Below are 13,472 nucleotides of genomic sequence, written 5' to 3' on the forward strand. Positions count from 1 at the left end.
TAACAAAAACAATGTATAAATAGCCGGATTCAAAAAACAGGCTGTGAAAAAATAAACAAAGAACTAAGCATGGCATGGAATAAATACTTAACTTGGGCCAATACGTGTTGTGGCATGACACGGAGGGCAGGTGACAAACAAGGAACCAACCAACAGACAGGGGAGACAAGAGACTAAATAGAGGGCTGGGAGTGATTGGAGAGTGAGTGCAGCTGGAGACAATGGACAGGTGAGGGGAATGAACTAATTACCTGAGTGAGGGAAGTGAGGGGAAAAACCATGGCAAAACTAAAAACTCAAAACTCAAAACCAAGACATGAACTGAACACAAAAACATAACCTAAAACATGAAACTATAAATGAGTCCCTGGGCGTGACAGCTACCCCTCCTGCTCACTCTGGCCTCGCTGATAAAACTGTAACCAGGAGGGGTTGACTCAATGAGAACAGCAGCACTGTTATTTTGGTCAAACCAAGTTTCAGTTAAAAATATAAAATCCAGGGTGTACTCAGTGATAAAATCATTAATTATTTAAAATGTTTTCCCAGCTAAAGAACTAACATTTAATAAAGCTAACTTAATTGTTTTAGAGATATTATTTGCCCCCTCGTGTTTGGGAGCAGTCTGTGGCACACAGGGTATGCACACTACATGGTGGTGTTGTGGTTTGCACTGTCACCTCACAGTAAAAAGGTTCCCAATTCGGCTCTGAGCCAGGGCTATCCTGTTGGGAGTTTGCATGCTCGCCTTATGCATGTATGTGTTCACTCTGGGTACTTTGGCTTCCCATCACAGTCTAAAAACATACACGTTAGGTGATTCAAAATTAACCATAGGAGCGAGTATTTCTGGTTGTTTGCCTCGTTTGCGTCAATGACAGAGTGGCAACCTTTCATGGGCGTAGCCTAAATCTCACCCAGTGGCAGGTGGGAAAGGCTTGATGTGTATGAAGGAATAAAATGTCCTTCACATTCCTACATTAAAACAAAAGTGTACCATAAAAAAACATTTGGAATGGAAAGGGATAATAGAATGAATCCAGTTAATGGGAGAGGGTTATTTTTAGCTTGTGTGTGAGATTGAAGAACATCATACATCCAGAGGGACCTGCAGGCCTGGTGTTCCCCACCTGTAGTGATTCCCCACCCCTTAAAATCCAGCAACATCATTTCTCTGATATGCTTCCTGTACTCTCTTCCCTGAAAGACTGCAGCACACACACATTTCCACAAACTGCCTCCTGCTTTCAGCTCAGTGATTCAGTCTGTCTGCGTTATCAGTCTACTGAGTCATTGTGCCTCAGTCTATTCCAGCTCATAGCCCTCTTTCTATTTTCATCCTATCCTGACAAGAAAATGTCATGACCTTGTGCCTTCTATTGGACCACTAGGAGTATGTGTGTACGTGTTATAACACATGTTGCTAATCACGCTAGCCTAATCCCCCAAGCCTAATCCTACAAGCCCACTGTCGCCATTCCTGTCAAAGTGGCCATTGAAGCTGGTTTGCTTTGCATTTTTTTATGATCACATCCACAAATAAAAGCCGGTTTTCTCCTAGCCATCATCAAAAATATAGAAGGAAAGCAAGCAACAATAGAGATGTGGAGAAGAGAAGGGATATGAAGGAGAACAGATTTGAGGGGCCACAGTGATGAAAGAAATGACAGCAGCTATATTTCTCCTCCGAACAAATAAATGAATAAATGTTTTGGACCTCCAGCCCACAGCAGTCAACAGTCACTGGCAAAGAAGTCAAAGTCGTACCTTTCTCTGAACCATCAGCCTTTTGACATTTTATGAAGTCCCCTCTCAAAACTTGCACAGCCAATATTTTATTAAATCCCCAGGGACTGTTTGAATGGCAAATCTGCTTTGGTGCTGCTCAGTCACTGGAAAGCATCTTGAAAAAAGAGAGTTTATAAAAGAAGGAAAGCTCATTGATTTGACGTTGCATTGAAATGTGTCCTTGGTCCACATGCAGTGTGCAGGATTGAAATAGAATGAATGAAAACTATACATTTTATGCAAACTATACATGTCAAAGCATCCTAATCAACAGTTCAAAGAGACAAAACTTTAATTTTCTTCCTTTTCTTTGGGGGGGGGGGCAACAGGTTTTCAAAATAGTCATACTGGGTGAATTGCTGGACTCTAGTTTCTATCCCACTGTGTTTGAGAAGAGTCTCTTCTGTTTTCCTTTTCTTTCCTTGCGGCTTTCAGAGGATTCTGAGCTGACAGGCTAATTTTTGAAAATAAATGTTCCCCCTTCAGCTCAGCAGTATATAATAAAGAGGCTTGTCCTTTCCAGCTACTGTCCCTGCTTTCTGTTTCTTTTTACATGCACTCCTTGGCATCCAAATCTATCTCATTACTGAGCATCAGTTGAATTTTCAAGTGCACACACTGTACATTTGTAAATACAGCACGTCCCAGTGAGCTATCTAAAGTACATTTTTGCTTTCATGAGGAGCTGGCTTTGTGACTACACTGTATCAGAGGGACATTTTATCTATTTGACTTTACATACAAGAGGCACTCGTGACTTTTCAGTGTAGGCACTGAAATGTCTTCGATCATTCTTTTAAGCGTTTTGATGTTAAAGTCCTGCTGCTTCTAGCACAGCACCTCCCACACAGTCAGGATTTGTTAAAATGAGTTTGAGTTTCAGCTGAGGATGCTGTCTCCTACAAAAAGCACTTGATCGTTCTTACTTGTAACTCTTGATATTAAAGAGACAAAATCAATTCATTTATTGATTTTAAAAATGGCTTTTTGGTTGAAAGGTTTTGTAATAACACATTCTGTTATAGTTTCTTGGTGCAGCTCTCCCTCCTTTGTGCACTTTTTGGTCCTTACTTTATTCCCCATTAATTCCCCGCTAATTTGAAGTGATATTACTTTGGCAAAGCAGGACCTTTTCTTACCCACTTTTAGAGTGTCCTTCTATAAAGACTCTGCACCTTGTCTTTATGCATGGCTATACATTTATTCATTCAATTTATGTCAAAAAGGCAGCAAAGGCATGACTGGTGACATGATTAAATATAATGGAAGATACAGACAGGATAGATCTAGATTGTCCCTTACTGTATCAGTGCTGCATTTGATTAGATCAATCATAACATACTATTACAGAGGCTTGGACACATTATTGGCTCAGTGGTTAGAGTCAGTTGCCCAATAACCAGAAGGTTGGTGGTTCAATTCCCACTCTTGCCACTCAAAAAAGATTGGTGGAACTGATAGCTGGAGGGGTGTCAGTCCACCTCCTTGTCACGGCTGAGGTGCCCTTGAGCAAGGCACCGTACCCCCATGCTCCCCGGGCGCTGAATGGCTGCCCACCGCTCCAGGTTGGCATCTGTCTCTGAGTGTGTGACCCTGTGCATGTGCATGTGTGTGTCAACAGGTGCCAACCTGGATGGGTTAAAAGCAGAGGACAAATTTCGTATGTATGCATGACCAATAAATTGGATCTTAATCTTAGTTAAAGAAACTGCATTTGGTTGGTTAAAGTCATGTTATCCAACAGATTCCAGTTTGGTCATATAAATGAAGAACGTTTTTCACATACCTGAGAAAGTCATCCGCAGACTTCTGTGCTTGGACCGATACTTTTCACTTTATACATACTTCCATTAGGTAATAATATTAGACAGCATGGCATAAATTGCTGTTGCTATGCTGATGATACTCAGCAATATATATCTATAAGACTACAAGCATGTCTTAAAAGACAGTGCAGTATTTTCCAAACGGAGCACTTTGCTCTCAGATTTATTTGTGCTTAAATGATAACCTATGAAGGACCCCTGAGTTTACTCTGGCCACCCCTTGGCTTCGCCCCTGCCTTTATTGTTAGTGACAACAGTCGAAAACTCAAAGTCTCAAAGTGATCCAGACCTGTCGTAGGAGTTTGGTAAAATAGTCCGCTGTTATTCCAATCAAGTTTGCTTGGATTGTACATTTAATTACTTTGAAGCAAACATAAATAAATATATACATTATACCCCGTAATGATGCTGACATTATTCTGTTTGACTTAAATTATGCGTTAATTGAAGGTTAATTTGACTAGATATATATATAACATATAAAACGAGGTCAATGGGAAGCGTAACCAGCGGCTGACTTGCTACTTTTGGATGCCTTAGTGCATGTGTGCTCCGAGACCGTGTAGACAGACAAATGGCTGACATCGCGATTTAGATTGCCAAGGACTGTGCTGCTGCAAATATGCAGCTTGCTAGAGCCACAACTCCAGAGAGAAACACGCCGATCAAACCCAATTCCACCACACGTCCAGGTCCTCACCACCCTTGGATTTTTGGCCACTGGAACCTTTCAGAGGGAGATTGGAGACAGATCGGGTGTGTCCCAGTCCTCTGTGAGTTGTGCGCTGCCCTTGGTCATCAAAGCTCTCATCAGTTTATCACCCATGGTACATCAAATTCCCATACACCGCTGTCCAACAAGTCCCAATTAAGAGGGACTTTCATGCCTTGGCTGGACTGCCAAACATAATTGGAGCACGAGACACATATATACGCATCAAACTATCCGTGCCGTTGTGGAGCGCATTGAACTGGCCAGGTGGGTGTGTCTCCATACAGCGGGTGGGGGGGCAACCTGCTCTATAGCCCAGAGAAACCAGCCCAGGCAGACCAGAAGGTGTGGTGCCAGAAGACCCCCCCTCATTAACCGCTCCATCAAAGTGCCATCATGATGAGGCAACAACTGATTGCACAGCTTTAGTTGCAGTCATCGAGCGCCTGCCCATGGCGAGACGTTTTTTTTTTAAAGCCATTTTCATATCAAACCATTTTGGTGACATTACGAACTACAGGTGACTCGGAATTAACAGCACTCGTAATAACTTCCCATTTCTTCGCTTTAGCAGGTCCCGTAATTCCACTGCTGACACTGCTAAAAATGACAGATTTTCCTTCCTGGCACAGGAGAGAGGAAGCGCAGCCTTACCTGGTATAATTTTGGGCGTGGAGTATGCAAATCTACTATCCTCGCGCACGTGCACTTAAATACGCACAGGTGGCATTCATCATTTACGCAGGTCGTTTACACACCTTTCCGAAGTTAAGAGCGTTTGCTGAATCTGACGTGACGTGTTCGTACGAGACCTTCGTCCGAAAAAAGTGAGAGAAATTTAGAATAAAAATAGGAAAATGTTCTTGCATGAGGCCCAATGTGTTTGAGATGACCAAAGACAACGTTGTCTTTGTATCTGGAGATGCACTAACCCAGTCTCACCTGGATTCACTTTAGAAAAACTCATTTTATTAATTTGTTTGTCTCATGTGGCACCATTGTTGCTATCGTTGTAATTTTTTGGTTGTTTATTCAGTTTATTCTCACCAGTGGTTTTGTTTGGGTTACGCACCATTAATTGGCCAAATCAAGCCATTAAAACTACAGTGTAAGGATAGGGAGGAGCTCGTAGTTTGGCCTAGATTTGCAGCCTTTCCCAACCCAGCATGTCCTTGAGAAAATAGTATATTTGATAAATTGTAAGGGCTCTTTTGGATTAGAAATATAGAGATCTTTAACCAAACATGTACAGTATTTGAGTATACTGAACAATGAAATATGTTGCCTTTTGGGGCGACCCGATACATATAAAAACCTTAACACAACATTAACTTTTTCCCTCTTCAATCACAACCTGAAACCATGTTGCAGATGAGCTGATGCTGCAAACGTTTCCCTCACTACTGCATGGAATTCTAATTCTTACCAACAAAAAAGGCTGTGAAAAGGTTTTTAGAGAATAGAGATATGGATGTATCGAGCAATTGCCTCAGGCCCCATTGTTTGTTGGAATCGCTCAGCCTATTGTTTGTTCCTCCAATCTTATCCCATCGGAGAGCTCTATACTTCGCTTTGATGCTGTGTGTGTGATGGGGAGTGAGCTGGTGTGTGAAATCCAGAGGAGGTAAAGTCATGTTAGATAACAGGGGACAGCCAGCTAGAAAGCAAGCATCAAAGCAATTATAATGAACAAGATAGGTGTCTGTGATGTTTGGTTCTCTGGCTCTTACTACTGCTGATGTACTCATCTGTTCTTGGTGTTTCCATTGATTGTGTTTAATTTACTATTCATTTTCCCTTGTAAGTACAAAAGGAAGCACTGATAACTCTAATACATTAGTCACTGTAGTTTAGGTGGAAAAAGTGATAGTGCTGCTACTTGCCATTGATAATTAATGGTAAGGAATGTTAACGAAACCCCAGAGGTAAATCTTCCTGTTTGCCATGAAGTCTAACAGAGTGCACTGCTGTATTTTCTAAAAAAAACTTCTGACTAACAAATGCAAATATTCTGTTCGTAAAAGCTTTAAGTCTTTTCTTCTGATTCATCCGAAAATTTGATGACAGTGACATGATAGAAATGTCTCTGAAGCACTTTTATAACACCAATGTTATTTCATCTGCTTTGTTTCATATGCTAGAGGAACAAATAAGTCATTTAAGCCAACAAGTCCATCATAGATATTACATAATCTCTGTTTGGAGTCAAAGAGGTATAATGCAATGTGAACAAACACACACGCACACACGCACACACACACACACACACGATGTGCTTTCAACATCTTTCACAGATACAGAAAAAACACACTCTCATCTAGGTTTTACAACTGGAGTGCCTTTGATCTGCAGACATTTGAAACAGGCATGATGTTAAAGTTCTTTAAATAAATTAAAATTATCCTTGTGTTTTTATCCAGTATTTTAGATACATTTCTGTTGGTCTGTTTTCTCTAGAAGCAAATGAGTAAACTCTGGAAAAAAGAAAATCTGCATACCTGAGACTTGGCTCTCACTGTGCACTGAATTTAAATACATATATTCCACCTCCAGACTTCTTTACATTTATGGATTTGGACTGAAAAATCTTGTGTATATTAATTACTTAATGGTGGGGTGTTTATATAATGGTTCAAGAATTGAGCATTGTATTTCTAGTTGAAGAACCTGTTCTTATTCAGCTGATAAATATGATCACTTCAGATTGTAAATATGTGATTTAATGATAATATTTGACACAAATTATTGAAACTGTAGGACAATTTCTTTCCTTCAGGAATTTCTCATTGACATTTATTGGCAATTTCTACCTTCTTCAATCTGTTGTTCAAATCAAATCTCTCTCAGCATACAGGTGTTGACAGCTCCTCTGAAGCTTTATTAAAGACAATACTCCAGGACATTCTGTGATGGCTGGTAGAGTGACAGGAGCAGTGATGAAAGTCTGGCTTTCACAGCAGTGGATGAAAACGGCCGTATTCATGTTTGTCTGAGAGATGTTTTGATCTTAAGAGCCCAGCCGGGTTTGAACCCCTGTGAGTCACTTCAGAGCAGAAAAGAGACAACATGTGCAGAACAGAGTAGAGTAGAACTGACAAGCACTTACTTCAAGTCTCAGCAGAATCTAACGCAAATTGAAATGTTGAAATTGTTGTATGGATTAATGGATGTCATTCAAATATACACACTGTACATATATATATATATATATATATACACACACACACTATACGGTAAGAAAAACACAACACCTTTGAAGTGAAGAACCCCTTTTGCAATATCACATAAATGTCAAATGATTCAAAATTGTATCATCCTTCAGTGATTGCATAATTCCTATTTTGACCTTCAGAGTATGTCTTCAGATGAACAACCTGAAAAAAACCCTCTATCTAAAATACAGACCCCAAAGCAACTCAAAAGTGAATAGACCTGCAATCACATGGGCTTCGATGTGTGATCAATGAAACAATATTGAGCACCTTTTTTTATTCCCAGTTTGCAAAAAGAAACAATTATATTTATAATAAATCTATATAATGACTTGTGAACATGAGAACTTTCACAGTTTTAAGCCTTCCTACTGTGCTTTTATGCATATCTGCACTATGAATTCACGTAGAAGAGAGATTTTTGTTTTTCCTAGAGTAATATTTGATAATATAGAACCTGTAAGAGTTACAGAGGTAATTTTTGTTATAGCCCTTTTGTTTTCCCTCCTGAGTGGAGTGGCCTTTTTGTTGGTAAAAGTTTCATAGCATATTTCCTCCGATTTCTAGGAGAGGCTTTTTGTTTTCCTCCTCAGTAGGATTGACCTTTAGTTTAAAAAGTAAAGTTTCATGGTCTTTTGTTTTCTCCTCCGCTAGTGGAGTGATTTTGAGTTTTGATAATTTTTATATAGATATACTTCTCCACTTTTGGAAAGTATATTCTTAGAGTAATATTTCATAGCCCTTTTTAGCTTCTCTCACGAGGAACTGGTCGATCTGTCGCCTCTAAATAAAAGTCTTGGATTTAAACCTCCTGCATCTGCGTCCTCCATTCTCTGGTCCTGACAGTACACACTGGCCAGAATGGACGCAGCAGGATCCGAGCTTTTGACCGAGGCTCTCTCTTCCCAGAGCGATCGCCTTACTCGGCAGGAGGACCAGATGGCTACGCTTGGCCAGGGGCTCGACAACCTCGCTCAGAGTCAGTTGGCCTTCCAAACCACTGTCTCCGGCCAAATGGGTCAGCTTGCCAGTCAGCTGCAGCAAGTCCTGGGGCGCCTCGACAAAGATGCACCTGCAGCGGTCCCAGCCGCACTCGCGCCTCAGCCTTCTCCCCCCAGCTACGGTGCCAGTATTCGGCTGGCTTCCCCGGAGCAATTCTCTGGAGAGGTCGGCTTGAGCAGAGCATTCATCAGTGACTGTGAGTTGCATTTTGCTCTCAACCCGCTCCAGTATCCCACCGATCTCCACAAGGTCGGCTACATGATCTCGCACCTGACCGGGAGGGCTAAGGCATGGGCCCGGGCAGAGTGGGACAGAAAATCCCCACTTTGTAGCTCCCACCAGGCATTTACAGAAGCACTACGCAGCTGGAACGATCGGGCGCTGTACGACGTCTTCCTGAAGGGACTGGCTGTCCACATCCAGGAACTTCTCCTCCCGTTGGACCTCCCTGCGGATGTGGATTCGCTAATCTCCCTCGCGGTTCGGACGGATAACCGGCTGCGGGAGTTAAAGGCCCATCGGGGAGAACACCAACGCGCGCCCGCCTTTCTCCAACCCTCTCGTCTTTTCCCACGGTCACCCGTACACGGATCTCCACCCGCTCATCCCCTCACTCCATCTCCTGCCGGAGGAGAGGAACCCATGGAGCTGGGTAGAGCTCGGCTCACACAGGCGGAAAGAGAACGCCGAATCCGAGAGGGGAGATGCCTTTATTGCGGGGAGATCGGACACCTCATCTCCACATGCCCAATCCGTCCACCCCAGGTAAAGAGAGACTCTGTGGTTACCAGCTCCACGCCACGAAAACCTTTCCACATCAAGGTAACGCACAGAAACACCACTCTCAACCTTGACATTCTGATTGATTCCGGGGCAGATGAAAGCCTTATGGACTGGGGTGTAGCCAAAAAACTGGGTCTTAGGACGGAAAGACTTACACAACCCATTAACGCCAACGCATTGAATGGGCAGCCCCTTGTGGCGTTCTCCGTGCCACTGCGGGTTCCTTCAGTGGTATAATGAGGACTTAGACTCTTTGACAGTAGGTCAACGGTTTTTATTAATGCACACTTTTGTTGTTCTCCTGCACGGCCTCCTTGTCAGGCTTCGTCCAGGCGTCTCTCCGGTTCCTTCCTCCCTGGCTCCAGCACGCTACTGAATATAAAGGAGAGTGATTAGACCTGTGGATGCTGGTGTGCTAATCACTCACCTGGTGCTGCTCCCCTAAGCTCTCTCCACACCTCTCTCCTGCAGCTGATGCGCCACGCCCCCTCCACATACCTCCACCGCCCGACTTAGGCCGGGGAGCCGCCCGGCCTAGCCCACTCCCCCCCCCCCCCCTCCTCCCCCGCCTCATGCGAGCGGGAGAGGAAGTCGGCCACAGCCATCTGGGCCCCCGGCCTATGAATCACCTTGAATTTGAAGGGTTGAAGCGCAAGATACCAACGGGTGATCCGCGCGTTGGCATCCTTCATGCGGTGGAGCCACTGGAGGGGAGCATGGTCCGAGCAGAGGGTGAAGGCGCGCCCCAGCAGGTAATAACGCAGAGTGCCGACCGCCCACTGGATGGCCAGGCACTCCCTCTCCACCGTGCTGTACCTGGCCTCCCTCTCGGACAGTTTCCGGCTGATGTACAGCACTGGGCGGTCGACACCCTGCACCCGCTGGGACAGAACGGCCCCCAACCCCCTGCCCGACGCATCAGTCTGCAGGACAAATGGGAGAGCGAAGTTAGGTGTGTGGAGAAGAGGCTCCCCGCAGAGGGCCTGCTTTACCCTCTCAAGCGACACCTGGCACTGCTCCGTCCACTGGACCGGATCTGAGGCACCCTTTCGGGTGAGGTCGGTCAAGGGGCTGGTCAGCTCCGCGAAGTCCGGAATAAATTGCCGGTAATATCCGGCCAGCCCCAAGAACCGCCGCACCTCTTTTTTTGTCTTGGGCCTCGGGCAGGCTGCAATCGCTGCTGTCTTGTCGACCTGTGGACGCACCTGCCCTCCGCCCAAGTGGTACCCCAGATACCGTACCTCCCTCCGTCCAACTGCACACTTTTTCGGGTTGGCCGTGAGCCCCGCCTGCCTCAGTGACTCGAGCACCGCGGCTACCTGCTGCACATGCTCCGCCCAGCTTTTGCTGTGGATGATGACGTCATCCAGGTAGGCGGCAGCATATGCAGCATGCGGCCGCAGCACCCGGTCCATGAGGCGTTGAAATGTGGCTGGGGCCCCGAACAACCCGAACGGAAGTGTAACAAATTGGTACAAACCGTACGGAGTGGAGAAGGCCGTTTTTTCCTTGGACTCTTGAGACAAGGGAATCTGCCAGTAGCCCTTGGTCAAATCCAGCGTCGTGAAAAAGCGAGCAGTGCCCAGGCGATCCAGGAGCTCGTCGACCCGGGGCATAGGATAGGCATCAAACCGTGAAACGGCATTCACCTTGCGATAATCCACACAGAACCGAATAGACCCCCATCCTTCTTGACCACAAGAAGGATGGGGCTACTCCAGGCACTGTGGGACTCTTCTATTACGCCCATCTCCAACATAGCTTTCAATTCTGCCTGAACCACTTTTCTCTTGTGTTCAGGTAACCGATAGGGCCGTGAACGCACCTTCACGCCTGGGTGAGTCTCAACCTGGTGTTGAATAAGGCTTGTGCGTCCTGGCAGGGGGGAGAACACATCAGCAAAATGGTGCTGCAACTTGGCTATGTCTGCTCCCTGGGACGGTGAGAGGTGGCTTTCACAAAGGAGCGAGGCTGGATTGGTCGACTTTGGTACCTCAGGCCCCAACTCATCCCTCTCTGCAATTGCCGTCACCAAGGAAACAGACTCCGCCTCCCTCCATGCTTTCAGGAGGTTGAGGTGATAGATCTGCGTTGCACCTCCCCTGTCAGATCGCACAAGCTCATAATCAACATCACCCACTTGCCGTGTGACCACAAACGGCACTTGCCACTTGGCGAGTAATTTTGAGCTGGAAGATGGGAGTAACACAAGCACTTTATCTCCCGGTGAAAATTGTCTTAACTGAGATCCTCTGTTATACAGCCGCTGCTGACGTTCCTGGGCCCGGAGCAAATTCTCACGTGACAACTGCCCTAGTGTGTGAAGTTTTGCTCTCAGGTCCAGGACGTACTGAACTTCATTTTTACTGGGGCTCGGACCTTCCTCCCAGCTTTCTTTAACTAGGTCCAAAACCCCCCGTGGTTTCCTGCCAAACAGCAGTTCAAAGGGAGAAAATCCCGTGGAGGCCTGGGGTACCTCGCGCACTGCAAACAGCAGAGGATCTAGCCACCTGTCCCATTTACCACTATCCCCGTGCACAAACTTACGGATCATGGATTTCAAAGTCTTATTCAGGCGCTCAACGAGGCCGTCAGTTTGAGGGTGGTAAACACTGGTTCGAATGGACTTGATTCCCAATAATCCGTACAGTTCTCTCAGTGTTCGTGACATAAATTGCGTGCCTTGATCAGTCAGGATCTCTTTCGGGATACCGACTCGGGAGATCACTTGGAACAGCGCCTGTGCAACACTCTTTGCAGAGATGGTGCGCAGCGGCACTGCCTCTGGATATCGTGTTGCGTAATCCACCAGGACTAACACAAAACGATATCCGCGTGCGCTTCGGTGAAATGGCCCGATGAGGTCCATCCCAATACGTTCAAATGGGACCTCGATCAGCGGTAATGGGCGCAGAGGCGCTCTCGGGATGGCCGGTTGGTTAACCAACTGGCACTCGGGGCAGGACGCACACCAGCGGCGAACGTCCGCCCGAATGCCAGGCCAATAGAATCGGGCCATAACACGGTTCAGTGTTTTTTCATTCCCCATGTGCCCAGCCATCGGGTTATAATGACCCGCCTGGAAAACTATTTCCCGGCGGCTTTTCGGGACCAAAAGTTGTGTTATTATTTCCTCTGTCTGAGTGTCACGACTCACTCGGTACAATCTATCCCTGCACAATGAAAAGTGTGGATATGTTAACGGTGCGTCAGGGTGCACCACGTGACCATCAATTTTTATCACTTGGTCAAAGGCACAGCGTAGAGTATCATCACGAGACTGCTCAAGTGGAAAATCTTCCATGGAGTCGAACACGGGAGCCTGCGGCGCCTCCTGAGGCGCTACCGGTTCCCCCTCCCCGTCTGCAGTGTCGGACAACCTCGCGTCACCACTCAGCACCGCGCACATATCCCATGTCCCTGCTGGTCGTGAGCGCACCCCCACACACTGCCCCACCAGTTTATCAAACCCAGGCCAATCCGTACCCAAAATCAGAGGGTGCACCAGGCGGGAGCTAACCGCAGCCTTCACACTATGCTTTTTCCCCTTATAACGAATTTCCACTGGAACCACCGGGTATCTGTGAATATCCCCATGTACACACCTAATATCCACCCACCCCGCCTCTATCAAAGCCTCGGGTCGAATCAGATTCTGGTGAACCATGGTCTGCGTGCAGCCCGAGTCCACCATTGCCTGATGTGTACCCCCCTGAATCCTTACCGGAACGCTGTACGTCCCTCCTGGACCGGCGGAGGGTGCCGGAGGGCCGACAACCCGGATCACCTGGCCGACCTCCATGAGCGGGCACTCGCGGCGAAAGTGCCCGGGCTGTCCGCACCTCCAGCACTCCTGCACTGCTGCCTGAGGGACCCTCTGCGGGTTGGGAGCAGCACCTGTAGCGGCTGGAACCTGGGGTGAAAAGAGACGGGGAATGTTAGTGCGGGGCAGTGGGACTGGTCGGCCCGTTACGTGGCGTAGAGGCTCGGCCGCTGTCCGCCCCCTTCGGGGCGCTGATGTGGGGCGGCTGGGCGTTGCTGGCCGAGCCTCCGGTGTCCGGCCCCGGGAGAAGACCGCCAGATAGTCCTCTGTGAGGGTGATTGCGGCGGCCAGTTCCGTCGGTCGGTGACAGCGCACCCACTCCGCCG

This window comes from Odontesthes bonariensis, chromosome 16 (assembly GCF_027942865.1).
Source record: "Odontesthes bonariensis isolate fOdoBon6 chromosome 16, fOdoBon6.hap1, whole genome shotgun sequence".
Taxonomy (NCBI): domain Eukaryota; kingdom Metazoa; phylum Chordata; class Actinopteri; order Atheriniformes; family Atherinopsidae; genus Odontesthes; species Odontesthes bonariensis.